General features: G+C 39.9%; 1 protein-coding gene and 2 pseudogenes across 1 annotated transcript in view; 2 read left to right on the forward strand and 1 right to left on the reverse strand.

Annotated features, from left to right (window-relative positions):
- Window positions 1-22138, forward strand: part of LOC119523043 (ankyrin repeat domain-containing protein 26-like) — a 65664-nt gene extending 43526 nt beyond the window's left edge. Inside the window, exon 8 of the mRNA XM_037821797.1 lies at window positions 21187-22138. The gene's annotated coding sequence lies outside the window, so the exon portion shown is untranslated. The remainder of the gene's footprint in view (window positions 1-21186) is intronic.
- Window positions 11520-13662, forward strand: LOC119523040 (annotated as a pseudogene).
- LOC119523041 lies at window positions 20994-21915 on the reverse strand (annotated as a pseudogene).
- Window positions 22139-25317: the final 3179 nt, after the last annotated feature.

Consider the following 25317-nt stretch of genomic DNA (forward strand, 5'->3'; position numbering starts at 1 on the left):
TCATCCAAATAATCTAGCTTACCATTTCTAGAAAAAATGTCCTGGATTTATTTTATTCTGTTGCCTTTCAGAACTTTCTTATCCCTACGTGTTGTTGCCAAATATTTTATTTTTATACTACATTCCAGTTTGCTAATGCTGCCATTATGCAAAACACTAGAAATGGATTGGCTTTTATAAAGGGGGTTTATTTGCTTACAAATTTACAGTCTGAAGTCCATGAAAATGTCCAAATTAAGGCATCAACTACGAGTATACCTTAACCAAAGGAAGGCCATCTGCTCTCCTGTTTGAGCACAGTGGGGAAGAATTCACCGCCTTTGCTTGGTAACAGTCCTCTCTCGCCCAGCCCTTTCCTCCAGAAGGGCAGGGTGCCAGCGAAGTGCAAGTCTTCTCATAGAAGGACATTTACTTACAACCTGAACACAGGTCAGTGCAGCCTCTAAGGTCCCTTTCAGCCAGTTGAGAGGGCTTACTGTTAGAAGAAAAACACATCAGGCTCGGAAACCGTCAAGGCAAAACCTTGAGTTTTCAAGAGGTTTCAAGTAGATCTACACCATCTCCTGCCCCTTTTGTCCCAGTCATGATTTCATAAGAAGCCTGGAGGGCGATGGGTCCTCTCTGGGGGCAGCTGCCTGTGATAACCCAACTGTCTTGCTTCGGGGCGTGTCCCAGGAAAAAGATGAGGGGCCGTGTCCCGGGAGCAGCTCCTGGTTGGGTAACTTCCGCCAACAAAGGCCCAGATGCTCAGCCCGCAGGCACAGAAGGCCCCCAGGGAGTGGACACTCCCATCTGGCATCTCCCCTTGGAAATCATGTGCCAGGCATGTGGTGGTCTCCTGCAGCCATCTTCCAGCGTCAGGCACCCCCAGCCCCGTGACCAGGCTAGGCCCCACAGCAGCCATGCGCCCCACACTCGGCCACCTGGCCTCAGTCCCCGTGGCTGCTCCTGTGCAGAGCACCCCACATTGCAGAGCTGTGAACCCCGCAGGCTGCACCCCCCAAGCCAGGCCCAGGCGACTCAGGGTCCCTCCAAACACCCACAAATCTCTTGCTGAACCCTGCTTTTTTAAGACTTTGAAGAACTTTCCAGTCTAATCAGAAAACCTCCCACTTCTCTATCTCTGTGGCTTGAGTATCCCCCCTTTGTCCTTCATTTAAAGTTAGCTGGACAGATGGCAATTTTGGAAGAAGGAGGTGGATATATTTCACTCTTGGGCTGGAAAAATGTCTGTGCAAAGAGCTTATGGCTTTGCTCACCTTTTCTAAAAACAGATTTCAGTGTTTTGGATAAATTGGTTTCCTCCAACCTCAGTTTTCTCTTCTGTAGAAATGGAGCCAAGTGTTTCAGAAGGTTCTCAAAGAATAAAAAGGAATCAGGCATGCAAAAAAAACAAACAAACAAACAAACAAAAAAACTTCCCAGAATCTGCTTCAGATTTATATTAACTTAATACTTAATATATTAAGTATACTGGAGTAAGATGTAGAAATGTTGCTTCTATATGGCTTTATTTCACTTTTCCCCTTTTGATGGTATTATTGTTATACATATTGTGTCTATATGCTACAAATCTTAAAAGTTTATTAGTATAATTATCACTTTGTATATTTGGCTTTTTAAAAAACTGAGAGAAGAAAAGACAGCAAGTATCTGTTTAGAGCTTGCTTATGTTTAGAGCTTGTCATGTCAGCCTTCTTCTTTGCCATATTCAGTTCTCCTCATTTGCTGGGGATTCAAGTTCTCATATGCTGTCATCACCACAGGAACAAATGAGACCTTAACCTTGACAACAGGTAACTGATGGCAGAGTGAGACCACCCTGACTACCCTTTTCACCACAGGAAGATACCCTATCCCTCTGCAGGGGTCTGTGGCCAGAGAGATCCCTGGGTTTTTGGCTCATCTCCATCTAGAGAAGTTTCCATCACAGTGAGCTGAGAGGAAGATGGGAGGGAGCAAGATGTGCTTCAAATGCCATATACTCTCACTGTTCTTACTGAGTTTTAGTAGATTATATTGGCCAAATGTCTCTTAATTTGCTGTATGCCCTTAGGACCATTTCCAGAGACTTCAAATGGTTGTTATTCTCTCTCTCTCTCTCTCTCTCTCTCTCTCTCTCTCTCTCTCTCTCTCTCTCTCTCTCTCCCTCCCTCCCTTTCACTGGTCTCATTGGGGAGCAGGTCTGTACAACACCTAATGTTGCCACTGTAGAAGTAGAACCCACCTTAAATGATTTTCACAAATAGTCATTACTGGAGTCCCATCACCTGCTCCAGGATTCATGCTACGGCCATCACTGGCTGTTCCAGTGCTGGAAAATTTCTCCACTAGTTATGTGTCCTTGGGCAAGTTACTTACCTTTCTGAGAATGCAAGTAGTCCCTGGCTTCTCAGATTACCATGAGCAGGCAGGAAGATGATGAGGGCTGATTGCTTAGCAAAGGGGCCACCAGACATGGGAAACAGGCTTTGTGACCATTGCAATTAGGGAGACATATGAGTTAGAGATTTCACTGGCTTATCTTCAGCTTTGCTCTTGGTTTTGCTTCCACTTGGCCATGTAAAGTTAAGCTGGCAAGTTTTCTAGACTCCACGTGTAGCATGAGGAAAGTAGCAGGACAGGAGAGATTGGAGGACTGTGTGTTCTCCCCAATCCCTCTAACCTACACTGGATATCTCTGTCCTTGGTTGCCTTCCCACCAGCTACTTCCCACTATGTATACCCTTAGCTTGTTAAAAGGTTTCAACTCAAAGGTATGACTCAGACCAACATCTACCTCTCTGATATCTCTGCAATGTGCATTACAGAATGATAGTGAACACTCAGATAGGGCATAGGCAAAGCACACATGCAGATGCAAACAGGAATCCCTAAATTCTCATGTTAACCTTTCATACTGACTGACCTTCCTCCACTGCATTCAGACATTTGGTCCCATAACCTACTAAAATGGAGTCTTTCTGCAGCCTTATAATCAATCACTCACCAATTAGCTTATTAGCTTATTAGGGACTTCTCTAATCAGATAACTGGGAGGAAGGCCTGAGGGAGAATGGATTTTGAAGACAAAATATAAGTTCAAATCTAGGAGTAGTGGCTGAAGGAGTACAGCCCAAGTGCAGAGTCAAAGGTAGAAGGAAGATGTGGGCCTCAAGGAGACTACCCAGCTCCCTGGTAGCTAATGACACTCATTGCTTCAGCCCCAAAGTGGCCCAGAGGCTCAGGATGTTTTATCCTGCTGCCATGACAATCTTACTGTCATAAACAGCAGATTTTACTGGTTCAGAGTTTACTGTGTAGTCTGGCACAGTCCAGACATAGGCTTCATATAGGGCTCAACATACCAGGGATGGGCCTTGCAAGAAGTTATTTAAGAGAAACATGGGTTTTGATTACTGAGATGCTACAAATAGTGTAGAGCATGGGGCCTGATAAATAAAAAGACTTCAATAAATGCAGTGGTTATTACTTCATGCTTGAGTTTGCTCATAATCTTCAAGAAAATGCCCTGCTAGCATAGAAAACAAACACAGGGAGGCAGGACAGGGTGGCAGCATAGAGATGTGTGGAATTTAGGTAGTCCTCTAGAGCAACTAGTAAATATCCAAGAACAACTAGCATATAGTCCAAAACAACTGTTGGAGGACACCTGTAATTGGACACACAATGTACACCAGCCTGGGAAGGTGGAATGGCTGAGATCACAGCATAGAACTGAAAGTAAATCTCCCCAAACTGTTGAGCTGGCACCTCTTCCCCCAACAACATGGCAGACTGAGCTGAAACACCTTCCTGTTGAAAAAAGAAGTAGGCTACCTGGAGCAAGGGAAAGTAACTCAACCAAGCTCCAACTGCAGTTTTAATTAGCAAATTTGGACTACTGAATATAAGCTACAAATACAGATAAACCCAGAGCTAGCAGGAAAGGAAACTTTAGGTCTCTCCCAGCAGAAAAGAGGAGGGACTGACAGAAAAACATAATAAATAAATAAATAAAAACAGAGGCTTTTGGAGATGGCTGTGCTCAGAATACTGGAAAATGGCCGTATTTCAAGAAAAGGCAATATATCAAAGCTAAATGTCCATAAGAGGGGGATATAAGTGAGAGGTGTGGGATTCTTGGCATTGGTGTGGTTGTCTGATTTTTTTAGTGTATTTTAATTTTATTTTTTGTTTGGTTGCTTTTTAGTTGTCTTTTTTTTCCTTTTTTTTCCTTTTTTTTTTTTTGCTTCTTCCTTTTTCTTTGTGGAAGAAATGGAAATGTCCTCATATAGATAGTGGTGGTGAATGCATAACTCTGTGATTATACAAGGAACCATTCATTGTTTACTTAGGGTGGAATGTATGGTGTGTGAATAAAACCATCTAAAAAATAAACAGAGGGATACAAGTACTGGAGAAAATGTGGAGAAAGGGATGTATCTAATCACCGTTGGTGGGGAAGCAGAATGATGCAGCCCATATGGAGGGTAATGTGGTGGTTCCAAAGGAAAATAAGCATGGGATTGCCATATGGTCCTGCAAGTCTGTTATTGGGCATATAATTGGAAAAACTGAATAGAGGAACATGAATGGAAATTTGCAAGGATGGAAGTTACATCCTTCATCAAAATGGTTAAAAATTTATTGTTTTCACACATAAACAATCTGAGACCCATTACTGATGTTAACATTTCCCATGAGCCACACTGATGGAACTAAAACTTCAAATCTCCTTCCGTCAGACATTCCTGACCATTTCTGCACCTTCAATCAATCCCTCACCATTACAAACATAGTCAAGTCTCTCCCATCATGAGAATTCTCTTAGCGAGGGCTACCACTTCCTGTTGATGTGGTTATAGGAACTGAGAGATTCCTTTGGAGCCAAGCAATCACTGGGGCCTCTTCTCCCAGAATTGGGGATTGCTGACTAAATAGGTCTTAAAATCCCAGCTGGCCACCTGGCAATGTCATTTTGGAGGACACCAGGGTTGGCAACTAAGTTCAAGTCCTGGCCTTTACATCCACAAAAAGTAAAACAACAAGATGCCTGGTGGGGCTGAGCTAACTTCCTTTTGTCCCAAGTTAAACGGCAGTTGATTGGTCTACAACAGACACCATGTTTTTGCTTCTATCCCTCTTTCAAAATTCAGCCCTGCAGGGGTAGCTGGGGGATGGGATCCAGCTCAGAGAGCACTTCATTGACTCAGCCTTCCCCAGTTCTCCCCATAGCCATCAATCATTCTCTCTGCTCTGCCCAGCAAGGCTGTTCTTACCATATTATATGACTATTTGAAAGAGCCAACAATAAAACCATCTGTTAGCTCTTTGCAGGCAGGGCTTGATCAAGTCTTACCCATCTTGGTCTCTCTAATATCCAACACTCTATCATGAGCATAGCAGGTACCTCAATAACAGTTGCTGAATTCAACACAAATAGCATAGGCAAATGAACACACCATTGCTTTAGGGATAAAAAAAACAAACTGTTATATCTGTTAATTACAAATAGCATTCAACAGTGCACACACATGCACACACACTGAAAGGTACAATGCTAACTTCAAACCTCATTTTAAAAGTAATAGTACTCTGTATAATGGTAATATTTCTAGTTATATTAGAAATTCAATACCTGTATGAACAGAGAAATTACACAGATATTAATGGTTGTATTTGATAAAGGAACATACAAAAATTATAGCATATGTTTTTAAAAACATTACATATCTGACCTTATGCTTTACACCGTCTTTAACAACAAAGGCCCAGCTCAAACATTCAAGAGCCCCATGGATTGGAAGTAAGTACAATGGAGAAGTAGTTCTAGCACTAAAACCCTCTCAACAAATTAAGCATGTTCCAAATTTGACTCTCTGATTCCTGTAAGTACATCTAAATCCAAGCTATAACATTTTTAAAAACAAGCAAAACCTAATTTTAAATAAAAAGTGTAAATCATACCATTACACATAACCTCTAGAGAGAAGTAACTTGTGTGATCAATGTAGCCAGCACCTTCCATTACAGAGGTAACACAACCAATTAAAACTCTGGAAGGGGTGTATGGTGATCCATCACCATGGCAATTATCACAGAAAGAATACACCTGTACAACAAAGGAAACATTCAAACATAACAAAAGTTGAAAAATGGGAAACATTTAATTAAATCATCATTGTTCAAGAAATGGTTTAAAAACTGTTATAAACACTGATAAATATATTCAGCTGACTAATATGTGAGACATGAGATGGTAAAGATAATAGCTTTGTTTCATATTTTCATGCATCTAAAATCATTTGCACACCCAACAAATTGAATGCATTATGCTCTGATAGTTTTAGATTCAAATATAAAAGATACACTGTTCTTGCCCTCCAGGAATTCACAATCAAATGGGAGTAAAAGATAAAAATAACCACTTCAAAGCAAGTTGTGATAAATGATATAAAACAATTTCAAGAACTGAATTCTGGGAAATCCTAGGAGTGGGAGGATTTCAGACTGGGCAAATAGAAGGCAGTTTGTTGGAGAAATTGGGATTTGACCTGGTCTGTTAAAGAAGAGAAAGAATTCACCTGGCAAGTGGGGGTGGGGGAGTAGCTGGGAACAGGGCTGGGCAGACAGTAAAAGGAGCAGAAAAACATAAGCCAAGTTCAGAAATATTGAGGAAAGCTGTAAGATTCAGGACTGGGATACTGTGGGCACATTGCATGAGACAAAGTTGGAAAAAGAACCTCAAAGTCTCAACAAAGGCTAAGTCAAACTAGGGCTTTAATCTGGCTACAACAGGGAGGCATCCAAACCTTTTTGTTCACTGGAAGTGAAATAGCCTTATTTTATATTTTGATTTTTTAATTACACAAATAATACATGTTCATGATATAAAAAGTAGAAGTGCAGATGAGCCAAAAGCATAAAACAATTACCTATAATCCATATTTTAACTACCTAACTAGAGAAAACCACTGACCACATTCTGGTATTTACTTGGTGCAAATGTTTTTACTATGTATAAATATATATACACTATTATGAGGGAAAATTTAATACTATAAATGTTATTCAAGTATCACCAAATGATCACAAAAATGTCAACAGATTGTTAAAGTATAATTTTAATGGATAATATGGCAAATCATGGAATGGATGTGCTACAATTTATTGACCTGATTCCACATTGTCAGACATTTAGCTTGTATCCTGACCCACTGTCTATTTGCCTGATTTATTTATGAAGGATAAACTCCTAGGAGTGGAATTTCTTGTTCAAAAGTTCCTAATGTTTATTTTGTGAATAGCCAAGTTCATGAACACCCTAGTGTTTTAATAACTTACTTCATGAAATATTCCCATTTCTCTCTTGATGTCTTTCCAGCTTTCCACACCAACATTGCTGTCATTTCACTTCACTGGGACTTCAGCCCCAGACTCCCCTCTCTCTAGCTTCACTTCTGTCATTATCCAGGTGGATGATCCACAAAACACTCTGACCTCTCTGTTTCCTGACTCCATCCCCACTCACACTCACACTGAAACTGAACCTTGTCCAAGTTCCATATGGAATCCCCCACTCTCCCACCTCTGATTATCCTTCCCAGTCCACTCAACCAAAATGGTGGCATAAGATGCTCCAGTGTGCCGACCCTCCCACCCCGAATCTATGAGCTACCAAAAACTGGCAATGCTATTTCTCTCAAAACTCTGGAAAACAGTCAAAGGGTTGCAGTAACTGGTCAAGTGGCAAATCAAAAAAAAAAAAAAAAAAAAAAAGCTGCTTGAAAACCTGTCTGTGAAGCTCCTGAAGCCCTTGCTAGCCCCTACCCCATCTCTTCTCCAGTGAGGTTTGGAGCCAGCCTGCACTTCCCCTTTGGGAACCTGGCCCTGATCCAGAGAGAACAGAGCAACCCATGAGCACATACTGGGTTGCCTGTATGTCAGTGCCAATCTCTGGTGGAAACTTGTCTCAGGCTCCCCCTAGGAGAATTTGCCCTTAAGGAGAGGTACTTTGCAGAAAGCTAAAGCAGTGAAAGGAATAATTAAACTGAGGTGACCTGGGGCAAGGGACTACTTGCATTATGTCTTACAATAGAGCACCCAGGAGGGGTAGAATGCCTATCTCAAAGGGAGAAGAGGGGGCACTCAGATTTCTGTACACTGGGAATTCCTAATGCCACAAGCAAGTCCAAGCCCAGGGCAAGAAGCAACTCCACACAGACTCAGGTAAGACAAAGAAGACCCTGCACTTCACATCTGCCTCCTGCTGATCTCCTTGATAGGAGGGTTAAGCGCTGAAGGAGAGCCAAAGCAGAGGCAATTTGCAAAGGCTGTGAAAGGTACTTTTTGCTTTGGTTTGTTTTTGTTAGCTCCTGGAACCCAAGGAAATCTCTCATATCTCTAGCTGGACACAGACTTAACAAACAGCTCAGGGACTGAATCCCAGAGTAAACACTTTAAAATATTAAGATGTATAGTGAGCAACAAAAGATTATAAGACAAACAAAGAAATGGGAAAGGATGGTCCATCCAAAGGAACAAGATAAAAATCCAGAAACCATCAACAAAGAGGACCAGACTTTGGACATACTAGACATACTAGACAAAGAGTTTTAAAAAGTGGTCCTCAATTTGCTCCAGGAGACAAAGGAAAACATGGAGAAAAAGCTAAAGGATATGAGAAAAACAGTGACTGAACAGTATGATACTCTCAATAAAGATACAGAAATTTTAAAAAGGAACCAAACAGAACTACTAGAGTTGAAGACCACAATAACTGAAATGAAAAATTCCCTAGAGGATTCCAACAGCAGGCTGGAGCTGGCAGAAGAAAGACTCAGTGATCCCAAACAGAAGACAAATGAAATGCTTCAGGCTGAGGAGCAGAAAGGAAAAAGACTAAGAAAAAGAAGCAGTTCTAAGACCTGTGGGACATCAGCAAGCACACCAATATAGGTGCTACAGGATTCCCAGAAGGTGAAGAGAGAAAGGGGCAGAGGGAATATTCAAAGAAATAAGGGCAGAAAACTTCTCAAATTTAATGAAAGGCACAAATATGAATATTCAAGAAGCCCAAAGATTTCCAAACAGGGAAAACACCATCAGCTCTTGACCTTTACCCTCTTTGTCATTCTCAGCTGGCAAAACCCAAACCCAGTAAGGCCCAACTATCCAGCTATTTTCCTCCTTTGCCCAAGCAACTGAACTCTCCAGCAAAGGAAACAAAACCAACGGATTCAGCTGTCTAGGACAACTTACAACGATGGACACAATTCTTATATGAGCACACAATGCTACCTGATAACCTTACTCTATTTCCCTAATGAATATGCTTTTCCACAACCTGAGATTATGCATACCTCAATAGTACATAGCCATTTTATTTTTTTAATTACACAAATATTTTATGTTCATTGAGTAAACACAGATAAGCAGGCCTTGCCTCCTGCTTCTCTGAGAAAATAAAGGTCACTGGACAGGAGCTCCTGTCCCAACCTCCTGGCAGCTGTCCTGGCTTTCTCCACCCTCTTTCCTGACAGTGGAGGGATAGCCAAGCCCTTCCTCAAGCTGACCCCCAGCCGAGCACACAATACCATTTTCTCTTGACTCCAGGAGGTCCTGACTCCTATAGTTTCTACTTCTCTTCCTTCTACATCAATGTTTCTCTCTCTAATGGCTCAACATATTCTAGAAACTTCTATCTTAAAAAAAGACAAATCTACTTCCCTTGGATTCACTTGCTACCCCCTCAGCAAAAGGAAGTCAAGGAATCCTCTGGATTAACTTCCTGACTTCCCATTCCCTCCTCAACCCACTGTTATATAAATGAACTAAAGAGGGCTCTGCATATTGGCCCTGTGTGTTGTATATTTATTCACATCAGCCTAGGCCTGTTAGTCCCCACCCACACCCCCCAAAGAAGGCTGCCAGTGAAAAACTCAAATTCTTACATATCCCATTGCTTTTAAAATAGTCCTATTAAGAGCTCTGCTCTGGAGTTTTTCCTTGCTCTGCTCCCACATCTGGGTGGTCCCCTTCCCCACAGTCTCTGAAAGGTCCCCTGCTGTGAGGGATTTCCCCTCTCACACAACCTGTCAAAGCACAGCCCCAGTAAATAGTTTGTGTGGTACTCCCATCTAGTGGTCATATCTTTTTCCTTGATTAGCTCTGAAATGCTCCAACACGATCTCTGCACCCACTACAATTAGGCTTTTATTCCAATGTGCCAATGACACTGCTCTTAAGCTCAACAGTAGCCTCCAGGTTGCCAAATCCAATGGCCAAGTTTTTATGCTTTCATCACTCAACCTCTTAGCATTTAAGACAGTTGGTCACACCCTACTTCCAATATTTTGCCTGGCGTCTGTGTCACCACCCTCTCCTGGAGAGGATCCTTCTTAGCTTCCTTCACTAGATCCTTCTCCGGTCCAAGACTCTTCTTTATCTACACACCAGTCCCATGCATCTAAATGCCATCTAAATGCTCATGACTCTGATTTCCACATATATACTGAGTTAGAATATGGCTGTCCTGTAGACATCTCAAACTTAACGTGTCCACAATTTAACATGTCCTGAACTTCCCATATACAAGAAAACTACTTTTTCCCCATCTTCTCCATCTCAGGAAATGGTAACTCAGTTCACCTAATGGCTTAATGCCTAATGGCATAGCCCACAATCCTCTCCCTTTCTTTGACATCCTCATCCAATCTATTAGCAAATCATATCAATACCTTCCAAATATATCTTGTAGTCCAACCACTTGTCATCACCTTTATTCTTCTAGTTCAAGCCATTCCTATTTAACACCTACAATATTGCAAACTTTCTCCTTTACCCACTTGCTTCCCACTTTGCTCACTACCATCCATTCTCTACACAGCAACCAATGGTTATTTTTAGTGGTACATGAAATCTGTATTTTCTTTGTTTAAAATCTTCTAATAGACTTTCAACTAAACTTCAGGTAAAATCCAAACTCCTTATCCCAATCTACAATCTATGTGACCTCTTCCTCTCTGTTCTCATCTCCTGCCAATATCCCTGTACCTCACCAAACTCAAGGATCTTGGACCATCTTTCTATCCCTCAAACATGCATCCTAAAACCTAAATCTAATGAAAAGTTACTTTCTCAGAGACTAAGAGTCTTGACTTGACACAGTCAGACACAGTTGAACAAGACATCCAGGTGGACTGAGGAGAGTAGTTGGAGGGCTCCTCTGTGTACAGAGCTTCATTGGGGTAAAAACAGGCAAAGCCTGAAAACAAACTTCCATATTCCCTGACAAGTGATTTCTGCATATGTGAGCAAGGGTAGTTTGGGGTTCATGGAACATAGGTAGATTGGGGAATCAGACATCAGTGTGACAACACATAACTGGAGGGAAGGCAATGGAAGCAGGGAATGATTCAGCAAAAGAAAGGGGGAAGATAAAAGAAAAAGCAGTATTGAAGGCCAGAAGTTTTTTCTGAGCTAAGATTGGGGAATGTTTAAATGCTGATGGAGGTCCAGCGGCACGAGCAGCCAGGGTGGCTTGTAACAGCTTCTCCCTCCGGCCGCAGCCAGCAGAGCTCCGGGCTGGGCAGGAACCATAATGTCTCAGGCAGTGCAGACAAATGGCACTCAACCATTAAGCAAAACATGGGGACTCAGTTTATATGAATTAGAGTGAACACCACAGGAGGTAATAATGGATGGCTTGGAAATTGGGGTTTTACCTCCAAGTCTACACATTGAATTAATGTGCCCAATTTGTTTGGATCTGTTGAAGAACACCATGACAACAAAGGAATGTTTACATCATTTTTGTGCGGACTGCATTTTCACAGCCCTCTGAAGCGGCAACAAAGATTGTCCTATGTGTCAGGAACAGCTAGTTTCCATTACTTGGTGTAGGACCTATATTTTCTGTAGCATACTAAAGAAGTTAACGTGTATGGTCAGATTGTTCAAACACCCTAATTACATGGAACTTTGAACAGGAAGTGAGATCTGGTAGGTTTGTACAGGTTAGTGTGAAATTTTTGATACATCCCAAAGTAATCTGGGCAGAGAATGAGGATATATTTGCAGGGAATCCTGGGGAAATGGGGGAGAATGCAGAAATGTTGGACTTCCCCACCTGGGTTGTTACTGGTGTTCTCCCAAACATTGAGGACTGACAGTTTGGTAGGATAAGCCCTCAACCTTGGGAGATGCTGAGCCTAGTTATAATTGTGCCTAAGAGTCTCCCCCAGAGAGCCTCTTTGTTGCTCAGATGTGGCCCTCTCTCTCTCTAAGCCCATGCAGCAGGTGAACTCACTGCCCTCCCACTACATGGGACTTGACTCTCAGGGAGTAAAATCTCCCTGGCAATGTGGGATATGACTCCTGGGGATGAGCCTGGACATGACATTGTGGGATTGAGAAAATCTTCTTGACTGAAAGAGGGAAGTGAAATGAAACAAAACAAACTTTCAGTGGCTGAGAGATTTCAAATGGAGTCAGGAGGTCAATCTGCAGGGCATTCTGATGCACTATATCGATATCCATTTTTTGTTTTTCATGTATTGGAATAGCTAGAAGAAAATACTTGAAACTGTTGAACTGCAACCCAGTAGTCTTGATTCTTGAAGACAACTGCATAAATATGTAGCTTACCTGGTGTGACTGTGTGATTGTGAGAACCTCGGTGGCTCACACTCCCTTTGTCCAGTGTGTGGACAGATAAGTAGCAAAATGTGGAAAAAAACTGGATGAAAAATGGAGTGGGATGGGGGGTATGGAATGTTTGGATGTTCTTTTTTACTTTTATTTTTATTTTTTTGGAGTAAGAAAAATGTTCAAAAGTTGATTCTGGAGATGAATGCACAACTATATGATGGACTGTGAATGATTGTACATGGTGGATGATTGTAGGGTATGTAAATATATCTCAATAAAACTGTATTTTTTTAAAAAAAAATAAGTTTCCAAAAGATCACTAAGACCAGACCCAAACTTTGATGCACTCATCAGCAAAATTTATCCAAGTCATGATGAATATGAAGCTCATCAAGAGAGAGTATTAGCCAGGATCAACAAGCACAATAATCAGCAAGCACTCAGTCACAGCATTGAGGAAGGACTGAAGATACAGGCCATGAATAGACTACAGAGAGGCAAGAAACAACAGATTGAAAATGGTGGTGGAGCAGAAGATAATGGAGACACTTCTCACTGTAGTAATGCATCCACACATAGCAAACGGGAGGCAGGACCCAGAAACAAATGGACCGAAACATCTGATGATTCTGGGCTTGAGCTTGATAATAACAATGCAACAGTGACAACTGATCCAGTGATAGATGGTGCTAGTGAAATTGAGTTAGTACTCAGGCTGCAACCCACACTTATGGAAAAAGATGGCAGTGCACAGACAAGATACATAAAGACTTCAGGCAATGCCGCTGTTGATCACTTATCCAAATATTTGGCTAAAGTTAGCTTTAGAAGCACTTCAGAGCAAAGAGAATCAAACCAGATGAAACTTGATACAGCCAGTGAGAAGCAGTATACTATTTACACAGCAGCAGTCAATGGCCAGTTCACTTATTAAATGACTCTTTTTCTTTGGAATTCATCAGTGAGAAATACTGGAAAGTGAACAAACCCATAGAACCTTATTACACATCCACAAAGGAGCACAAATAAGCATTTCCTAAAAACAGTTCTGAGAATGAACATATTAATACCCTATTTCTTTGATATTAAAGATGTACAGTCATTAATTTTATGGACAGAATTTTGGATGTGTTGTTCAGTTTTCTTTCTGAGCCAGACTTGTTTACATTATTAGAGTCTTTCCCTTTCAATTTAAGATTTTCTTTTTGGAAGAAGCTGCACTTATCCTGTACTTTTTCTTTCCTCTAAAAAATCTGAGTTATGTATTTTCAGAGTGTGGTTCTATTTAGAACCTTCTTCTGACCTAGGAATTTTTCATAGTTCTTTATTCTTAAGTGAAAATTCAGTTTGCTCTTAAAAATAAGAATTTTAGGCCTACAGAATGTTAAATAATATGTATTCTGACTTTTTTTCCTCCAGAGTCTTGTACATTTATAGTTTTCTAAATAAACTATAGTATCTTCATGAACACCAAGGCTCAAATTTGCTGTGCTTAAAAGCAATTCTCATAGGATTATTAATTTCATGGTATTTTCTTCCATAATATCTCATTTTAAAAAGAAGTTCTTTCTGAACTTATGTCCATTGTCATGCAATGTTACTTTTTTCCATTTTTTCTTATCATAATTTTGAAATTTCTGGTCCTGGGGAGGAGCATCCACACCTTCATTTACAGATTTCACTGAAGAAAAATTAAATTGGTTTTATGTTGTCTTCACATGTGTATCCAAAGAAGTTTTTCTTTTTTTGTATTCTACTGTCACTTCAGTTCCTTAATTATGTGTGTTTGATGTTTTTGCCTCTTAAAATACCAGAGATATGGAGATTTGCACTTTAGCCTTGATGAAAAGTACAAGATGTGTTCACAACTTCCCTATTCATTTCTTATTGGTAGCCACATAAGTTTCAAGAATAACATGGCACATAGAAGCAACGATGGGGAAAAAATGTTCACTTCTGTCTGAAAAGTGTGTTCAGCATTTTTGGGTTGCCATATCAGTTTATAAATTTGATGCTCTGCTGGTTAAACTCTAGAGAGAAAGAGGTTAACAGAATTTGACTCCTGCCTTGATATGGAGTGAAAGATAATCTGTAGAAAAATGCCAAACAGTAGGGTAAAGACATTCAACTCTTCATAATTTAATTTTATATGGAGACAAAAGCCATGGCAGGGCAGGGGGTGGGGACAGTTTCAGGTGTTTGGGAGCCAGAGGGCTTTATCCTGGCAGGTCAGATAAGATTGACTTGTGTATTATGTGCCATCTCTGTCCTGATTCTAATGGTATGTTTCCAAGTTTATATTACCACAGTATTTACAAAGATATGTTTGCACGGAAAATTAACCCCTTAAGGGTTTCTGATGGGAGGGACTAATCCTCCAGTATCATTGTAATTAAAGTCTATCTAGTCACTATAAATATTTATTTGTCAATTTTGACAGACTGGGGACAGCTTGATGTTTTGAATCTTCAGCCCAGCATGAAAATTTCAAAGGCTTATTCAATTTTTTTTTTTTACCATTTTAGTGGAAACATTTAAAATCTGTTTTTAGTTTTTTTTTGTAACCTGTACATGGTCTATCAAAACCACCAAAAAGTAAGGGAAATTTTGTATTCAACTCCTTTTTTTTTGGTATGTTAAGATGTATAGATTATTAATGCATGTCCACTGAATATAACCCTGGTTTTGTGATATAACTGCTTAGATTTTATTGGTGGCATTAGATAGTGGGTGCATTAAATAATTAAATTTCCATTGTGATCATTAATCGAAACTTTGTCTTTAAGCAAAAAGTTATTTGTGAATACAAGTTTTGTGCTTAGAGAACGTATGTGTGTTTATCTGTCAGTATGGGAGGATGTAAAGTCTTTGCATCATTAGTGAATTCATTGGATGTGTAATCCTTTGTAAAATATAATTATAGGTAATTGATAGGGCATTGAAAAAAAATGCTGATGGATACTGGTCCTTAAAGAGGGAGATCCTAAAAAATACCAGAGCAGAAACACTCAGTAGTATGAGAAAAGGTTCTGCAAAAGCAAAGGGAATGAGATCTGGATCACAGATGTTGAGAATTGGCCTTGGTGCAGGGACATTTTTTCCATTCTGATAGGTTGGGAGGAGGAGGGGATAGATGAAGATGTTGGTAGGTTTTCTGTTAAACAAATTTGTTGTTAAACAAATGACAAGAAAAGACCTAAAAAGCTACTAGCTTTCAAAGGAAAGGAAAAGCTACCTCAGCTTGAGAGGTGCCTTCTTATAAACTTCACAGACTACATAATCCTCATGCTAAATTGGGCAGAAACATAAAGAATGAAGGAAATGCACCCAATTCTTTGTATAAACTCAATATAATATTGATTATATAAACTGATAAAACTGGCATAAAGAGAGACAAATACAGATCAATTTCATTTATGGAGATGCAAATATCTTTCAACAAAAAGTAAGCAAATAAGTTCAGTAGTACATTAGAAGAATTATATATCATAACCAAAGGGGCATCATTCCCATAAAGTAAGGATGGCTCAATATGAGGAAAATAATTCATATTTTTCTCCATATTAATAGCTCAAAGGAAAAAAACTATATGAAAACAAAGGGACCCACTCCAATAAAGATGGTGCAGTGAGAGAATTCAGGGCTCTGTCCCACCACAGAATCTTTGAACAAACAGCAAAAACAGGCAGAAACAACTTTCTCAGAGCTCCAGAAAACAGTTAAAGAACTGCAGATGCTATCTAGATAATAGAAATAAAGTAAATCTCAAGCATATAAGAAAAGAAAACAGAATTCAGTAAGTTTATCATCCACCAAGTTATGTAACAAAAGTCAATACTTTCCTATACAGGAAGAAAAATGTAGTTTGAAAATACAATATAAAATATAGTAATAATGATTTGAAATATTTTAAATTAGAAATTTATTTTAAAAACTTAATGTAAAGAAAATATAAATTGATAATGAAACAAAGTATTTAATATTTTGGAAAAAAACAGCAGGAAACATGCAGAATCTATTCAGTGAAAACTATAAAACAGTTCAGGAGCATATAAAAGGAGAGACATGCTTTGTTGGTGAAAAGGCCATTATCAATGTTTCAGTTCTTCCTGAATTAAATCTATAAACTCAATGTCATCCTAAATGAAAATCTCAAGAAGTTTTATTCTTGTTGTTTTTGTTATTGGGAGTGGGTGGCCCACAAAGTGATTTTTAAATTTATGCAGAAAAACTAACAGGTGGGAATGTCCAGGAAAATTCCAAAAAAATAAATAAAAGTTTTAAGAGAGAAACTAGGCTACCAAACATCAAAATGCTTTGGTAATTCAAATCATTTTATCATACCACAAGACTAAGATAAAATCAAATGAACACAACAGGATGTCTCAACGGTTTCAAATGCCTGTGGGAATGTTGTATATGATAGAAGTGACATTTCAACTCTGTAGGGAAATTAATTATTTAGTTACTTAAATTTAAATATTAGTTAGTAAAATAAAGGTATGGGGACTACAGGGCAACCATTAGTAAACAAGATCTGGATCCTTCTTTTACTCTCTATGGCTAAATCAATTCCAGGCAAGAATGGATGTTTAGACATCAATAAATAAACTTTCAGAGGAGAGACTATGTGAATACTTGTGTGAATTATGAAGTGAAATAAGCCTCTCTGAGCATTTTCCAAAAACAAAAGATACACAGACAAGATGGACACATTTACAGTACTAGAATTTCAACTTCATAAAACAAAGTTAATGGAAAGTCTTAGAGGAAATGGTTGCAAAACCTTCATGTGATAATTTTCCTAACAAAGTTTTGATTTCCCTAACATAAAAACTTTCTGATGTCCCTAATATATAAATAGCTCTAAGAAAAGAAAAGTTGCTCTACTTTCACTAATACTTAAAGAAATACAAAATAAATTTGAGGCTGCTGCTTTTCACACCCCAAATGGGCAAATATTTCAAAGATGATAATATTTCCATCCTTGACACTACTGCTGCTGACCATGTAAATTAGTACAATAGAGCTGAAGGATAATTTGATGAAACCCATTAAAATGGTAAATGTCTGAACTGAAGTTATGGTTGCATGACTACAAATTTATTTTTAAATTTCATTGAATTGTACTCTTAAAAAGGGAAAAATTTATAGTATGGAAATAATATCCCTATAAAGCTGTGTAAAAATTGCACATCCTTTGACCTAGCAATTCTACTTCTATGAATGCATACTACAGAAAATGGCTTCTTACCTGACAAATGGAACTTGTAGGATGGTATAGAGTCCAATAATTATTATCATTAATAACATTTTTAAATACTAGAAGGATATACAATTTATAATTTTATAAACAGAAACCTCTACCAAGATAACATCAAAATCCCTACACAGTCATGTGAGTGGGACTTCAAATTACACAAATTAGCACATCCACTATACCAGGTCAACTCAGGCAGGTTGAATAATTAGAAGCAAGGTTGGAAGCCCACCAGGAAGATTTTGTTCCCAAATTCATGCAAATCTTACTTTGCTTTCAATCCACGAGATGTTTTGTCATCGTAAACAAGTGCAGTCACTTTCTGTCCAACTTTCAGAAGCACATTACCAGACACAGCATCATTACTAAAGTAGATCAACTCATTAATAAAGCCGTAATCACCACAGAATCTTGTCACAGCACCGTGCACAGTTTTCAACCTGGTGTCACCTATGAGATGGGTAAACAAAAAGTTACATTATTCAGTCTCAAAAGCAGACACAAACTGCAAATGAGCCCCATCAGAGGAAAATATGGTACACAATAATCCAAATCTAGAAATATAATGGAAATGATTTGATGTACAGATGACAGTGCTAATAGAGCATAGTGGTTAAGTGTGCAGGATACTGGAGACAGAAGACCTGGGTTCAAATCCTGGCTCCATGCTTCTCTGTGTAGTGCAGTGGCCACAGGCAGTGGAGTGCCATGGTTAAGAGTACTGATCCTGGAGCCAGGATGCCTGGTTTTGACTCACAGCTCTTCCACTTACCAAATGTGTAACCATGCCCACCATGTTTCTTCACCTTCTGACCCCACTGTCATCTGTAAAACCAGGACAATAACAATGTCTGCCTATAAGGTTGTTATGAGTATTAACTAAGACACACATGTAACTGCATTGCATTAAGAGTGCCTCGCACAGGTCCGGGATTAAATGTTAGTTGTTGTTCTTGCATCTGCACCTAGAGAGCCTTTAAGCATCCATCATTATCATACAACTTCATCAAGGTCATCAACAGAAGTTTTAGTGGAGAGGTTTTGCACAAAACAGAGAAGAGCTCTGAGGACATAAGCAGCAGCATCTTTTTTTTTTTTTTTTTTGGATCCATAATGATTTATTAATATTTCTAGATTTCACACCTACATATACATACACATTTTCTCTTTTTATGCCACATTAACATCTGCCGAGTCCTTACTATGTGCCAGATAATACTGATAACATTTAAAGAACATATTATGTGCCATACACAGTACTATTTCATATAAAGGAACTATCTTCACAAAATCCCTCTGAAGTGGGTATTGAAATTAGTCACTGTTCTAGTTTGCTAATGCTGCAGAATGCAAAACACCAGAGATGGATAGGCTTTTATAAAATGGGGGTTTATTTCACTACACAGTTACAGTCTTAAGGCCACAAAGTGTCCAAGGCAACACATCAACAACCGGGCACCTTCACTGGAGGATGGCCAATGGCGTCCGGAAAACCTCTGTTAGCTGGGAAGGCAGCTGGCGTCTGCTCCAAAGCTCTGGCCTCAAAACGGCTTTCTCCCAGGACGTTCCTCTCTAGCAAGCTTGCTTCTCCTCAAAACATCACTCCCAGCTGCACTCCATTTTCTCTCTTTGAGTCAGCTCATTTATATAGCTCCACCAATCAAGGCCCACCCCCGAATGGGTGGGGCCACACCTCCATGGGAACATCTCATCAAAATTATCTCCCACAGCTGGGTGGGGCACACTCCAAGCAAATCTAACCAGCACCAAAACTTCTGCCCCACACAAGACTACAAAGATAATGGCATTTGGGGGACACAATACACTCAAACCGGCACAGTCACGTTGTATAGATGCAAAACTGAGATGTCATTCAGTTGTGTTCTGATTCATTTAGTCCTCACATCCACCCTGGGATACTACCTGTGTATCTTTTTTATCAAGTGGAGAAATTTAGGCACAGAAAAGTTTAGTAAATTGCACCTTCTGATAGCCTGGTTAGGTGGTAGTACTCGGATTCAGCTCATATCAGCCCCTTAACCTCCTTGCTGGGCTGCTGCACTTCTGTTTCCTCCGATGGCTAATGAGCAATTTATGAGGATTCACGATTGAGGCTGTAAATATCCTGCCCCTCAACAAACTTTTCTCTCTAGCTTTAATATTTACTGAGGCTTCTTGCCCAAACCAGTCTATAAAATAGCTACAAACTTCCCAACTTGACCACTTTTTCCACTGCATTACTTTTTATATCTTCAGTGGAGTAAAATAAAAATAAACCTCCCCAACTCATAATAAAACATGGAAACTGACACATATAAAAATCACATGACAAATGAAAAGCTTTAGATCTTTCTAAAATTCATGACAATAAACTTAGTATGTAAACAATTAGACATGAATCATGCAAAAAAAATCATACTTTTTGCCTTAATTCTTCTTTGAGCTAATAATATTAACAACAATTTACATGCAATGACTATGACCCACTAAAACACAATGGTTGATGAATTATTTTATATATAAACTTCTAATTCAATATACAGTCTGGGGAGAGACACTGTCTTGATCCCACAGCCAAATCACAGTAGCTTAAAGAATAACTTTTTTGAAAAATGCTGTTTTGTATATTAAGAATCATGTTTTTGGCAGGGCAGTGGACAATAACAGCTTTCCCATCAGCTTAAAACATTCAACAGTTTGAAGTCACTAAATTTACAATTAAAAAGGAGCAGTTTCCAAAGCAGTCAGTATTCTGAGCCTGGAAGTCCAGAAAATTTCTGTTATCTCTTCACTCAACTCCACAATGCTCAGGTGAAGAACATCCCTCTTAAAAGAGCTGTTTTCATCAGTTCTATTTCAGGAGGTAGATATTTGGGAATATAGACAACTTTTTCACCTTATTAAACTGGAATGAATAGTAAATTTGCAAAGCATTTTAAACATAAGAGTCTCCTATGTCCCAACCCACACAGGAACAGGCACCTTTGGGGCCTGAGGGTAAAATCTGCAACACACAAGTTTGTGTGCCCCGTAAGCAGGGAACCTGGAGGTTGTGGTAAGGTCCAGGGCTCAGCAGTGGGGGTCAACATTGAATTGACTGCAGACCTTTTCCACCATAAATTGCAATCATGGAAGTGCCCTTTTCTTGGTATTGCAATTTCACTGGAGGCTTTTCATTAAGACCTTGTTCCTCTGAACACATTTAGGGCACAACATATTGTCCTCCATGTGTGGGGGTGGAAAATTGCAGGCAGGTAACAAGAAGAGTGCACTCACTCTCCGTTGTTTTTCAGGAACCCAGGCTTGTCCAGCATGAAATTGCAAGTGAACCCAACCATCTGTGTTTGCAGGGAGACTTCTTCCATGTACCACACACCACCTGACATCACAGGCCTCCTGTGGGGATTCCCCTGCCTCCATCCTGCCGGCCCTGGCTGCAATTCTCATCCAGGAGGCCATCACAGCCTCCTGCTCAGAAGCCCTCACCACAACTGTATTTGCTCCCTCAAGATGACTAGATTCTTCAAGGGCAGATATTCCCTCCTCAGGGGGAGGAGCCACTTCTGGAGGGTCAGTGCCTTCAGAAGACAGCTTCCTTTTCTCAGAATGTTCCAGAGGCATTTCCCCCATTGATTTTCTTTAAGACTGTGTCAGGATCTTGGCCTCCTTTGCTGTGACAGGAAAATCCTTTTGGTTTGGGTAAGCATGTTCACAGAGCCGCTTACATGCTTCTAATTTCTGGCCTTTGGTGCTCAGCTTTAATTGCTGGCACCAGGCCCACAGGACATCTCGGTGAAGCAGGTTGACCGGTGGCAGTTTAGATGGTAATGGAGGGATTGCTATCTTCTTCCGAAGTTTGAGGCTGTGGTCACTTGGTACATTCTCTTGTGAACAGGAAGCTTTGTCATCTTTCATGGGCTTTTTTCGTTTGGTGCCCTTTGCTGAGGTTCTTGATAAACCTGATGTTCTTGGTTCACTGGAAGCCCACTGCTCGTCTTTCATTTCTACTGACACAGGTTCAAATTTGAGAGTCACACATTCTTCCCCCGACTTCTCTGTGGAGTTCCACTCCTTGCCTTTTGCATTCTCCATAGTCAGAAAAGAAGTTGGGGTTGATAAAATTCTTCTACTTCTGCAATGGCCACTGGCCCAAGATTGCTGTTTTAAAAGCCTCCTCCCACTGCAGCAGCATCTTTTTAAAATTCCATATAGTTAATCATGCCAGCATCATTTATTAGATAAATCAGTCTTATCAGTTTGCTTCTACAGAATTGAAATGCTGCCTTGATTGCATATCTATTTAATATGTACGTTTGTTTACAATACATTATGTGTATATATACATAATATACATATATAATTAACCTCAATATATTTATCCATTTCTTCATAAATATTATCTGTTTTTATGCACAGGTACTTCATGGACTTAATGGTAAATTTTAATTTCTGGTTAGTTACAACCCTCCAAACACACACACACAAATACACCATTGCAAAAACACTATTCTTTTCCATAATATTCTTGGCAATTATTGGAACATTAAAAATATTTAATCCTTTCCTCCCCTCCTCTCCACTCACTGGGATTTTTGTTGGAATGCATTCAATTTACCTATTTGTATTTTTATAAAATTCAATATTCTAATCCAGAACAATGGACTATCCCTACATATATATACTCAGATTTTGTATTTCACATTTAGCAAGATTTATAAGTTTCTGTATATAAGTTCTAAATATTTCTTATTAATTTCTTATTAAATGTATTTCTATGCATTAATCATTTTCAGCACTTAGTTCATTTTTTTCTTTTCTTCTATAGAGTATTATCACTTCAGAGAAAAGGCCTACTGATTTGTAAGTTTAACTTGTATTGATGTTGTTTATTTAACGTGACAAAATTTACTTAATTCTAGTTTTTATTATTAGCCTTCAAATGGTCTACAAACACAAATAAGTTTGTCTCATGTGCCGGGTTGGCTATATTATGTCCCCTAGAAAAGCCATGTTCTTTAATGCAATCTTGTGGGGTCACTGACAGTCCATGGCATGAGTTGGCAAAGGAGATACGCAAAACAGCACCATTTGATTCTCCTAATTGTACTCTAGTATGAAGCAAGGCTCCGGGTGACAGTGTTTTCAACACCTCCACAGAGTTTTGCAGAATTAAGAGGTATAATGATGTTGGGTGGCTGCTCTTAGATACTTTGGATAAAGTTGTAAGAGAAAGGGATGAGTTAAAGGCTTCAAATTCAAAACTTAAACGTCGTATGACAGATGTAAAGGTTTCTATGTGTGCCCTGAAAGAAAATCTTATTTCCTGTGCCCGCAGACTGGAAGTTTCTGAAAACCAGACGCAGGCGCTCATTGTGCAAGTGGCAGATTTACACATACTGCAGATATGGGTTTGCCTTCCCTGCACGACATGCTTCTGTCAAAACTACGATACGTGGACTTACAGAATGCCTCATCCACCGTCATGGTATTCCACACAGCATTGCTTCGGACCAAGGAACCCACTTCACAGCAAATGAAGTGAGGGGATGGGCACATGCTCATGGAATTCTGTGGTCTTACCATGTTCCCCATCATCCAGAGGCAGCTGGGTTGATAGAACGGTGGAATGGCCTGTTGAAGACTCAATTACGGCACCAACTTGGTGGCAATACCTTGCAGGGTTGGGGCAGTGTTCTCCAGGGGCTGTGTATGCTCTGAATCAGGGTCCACTCTATGGTGCTGTTTCTCCCATAGCCAGGATTCATGGGTCCAGGAATCAAGGGGTGGAAACAGGAGTAGCACCACTCACTATCACTCCTAGTGATCCACTAGGGAAATTTTTGCTTCCTGTCCCTGCAAGCTTAAGCTCTGCTGGTCTACAGGTCTTGGTTCCAAAAGGAGGAGTGCTTCCACCAGGAAACACAACAATAATCCCATTGAACTGGAAGTTAAGACTGCCACCTGGCCACTTTGGGCTTCTTATGCCTCTGAATGAACAGGCAAGTAAGGGGATTACTGTACTGGCTGGGGTGATTGATCCTGACTATCAACGGGAAATAGCACTGCAACTACACAATGGAAGTAAAGAAGAGTTTTCCTGGCATACAGAAGATCCCCTGGGGCGTCTCTTAGTACTACCAGGCCCCGTGATTCAAGTCAATGGAAAACTGCAACAACCCAATCCAGGCAGGACTACCAATGGCCAAGAAACTTCAGGAATGAAGGTTTGGGTCACCCCACCAGGCAAAGAACCACGGCCAGCTGAAGTGCTTGCTGAGGGTAAAGGGAACATGGAATGGGTAGTGGAAGAAGGTCGTGATAAATATGAACTACGGCCACGTGACCAGTTACAGAAATGAGGACTATGATGACATGAATATTTCCTCCTCATTTGCTTTCTTCTCTGTCTTATCCCCTTATCATATGGCATAACCCGTACTGTTCATTTTGCTGTATTTAAGCTAAAGGAAATCAATTTTTTTTTATTTTTCATTTTATTTTTTTTATTAAATTCAGTTTTATTGAAATACATTCACACACCATACAATCATCCATGGTATACAATCCACTGTCCACAGTATGATAACATAGTTATGCGTTCATCACCACAATCTATCTCTGAACATTTTCTAAAGGAAATCAATTTTAAGAGCAAATGTCACCCAAGGACTTGCACCCCATTCTGGAGAGATTTAGTGCATTTCCAGATGTATGCTGCACAGCAGAGTATTGTTAGGCAAAGTGTATGTCTGTTATTGTTATCTACTTAGAGATAAAGTATGGTTTTAGGTGATGTATATAACTGCCAAGTTGACAAGGGGTGGACTGTGATGGTCAGGTTCATGTGTCAACTTGGCCAGGTGATAGCACCCAGCTGTCTGGTCAAGCAAACACTGGCCTAACAATTGCTGTGAGGACGTTTGAGGCTGGTTGATAAACCAACAGGCTGGTTTATTAAATCATCAGTCAATTGACTGCAGCTGCGACTGATGACTCACCAAAGGGCGTGCCTTCCACAATGAGAGAGTGCAATTGGCTGGATTTAATCCAATTAATCAGCTGAAGACTTAAGCAAGACAGATAGAGGACCTTCACTTCTTCTTCGGCTGCCCAGTGAAGCATTTCCTGAGGAGTTTGTCGAAGTTGCCAGTTCGTTTCCTGAGGAGTTCAACGGACATCTTCCTTGGAGTTGACAGTTTGCTGACTGCTCTACAGAATTTGGACTCGTGCATACCCACAGTTGCGTGAGTCACTTTTACAATTTGATAGTCAGAGACACCTCTCATTGATTCTGTTTCCCTAGAGAACCCTAACTAATACATGGGGTAAACAAAACTCTTGACATTTTAGTGGACTACAAATTTATTCTGAACTCCCAGTGTCATGAAGCTAAAACAAGTGCTTTGGAGACTGGCATGTTATAA

Source organism: Choloepus didactylus, chromosome X, assembly GCF_015220235.1.
Source record: "Choloepus didactylus isolate mChoDid1 chromosome X, mChoDid1.pri, whole genome shotgun sequence".
Lineage (NCBI taxonomy): Eukaryota > Metazoa > Chordata > Mammalia > Pilosa > Megalonychidae > Choloepus > Choloepus didactylus.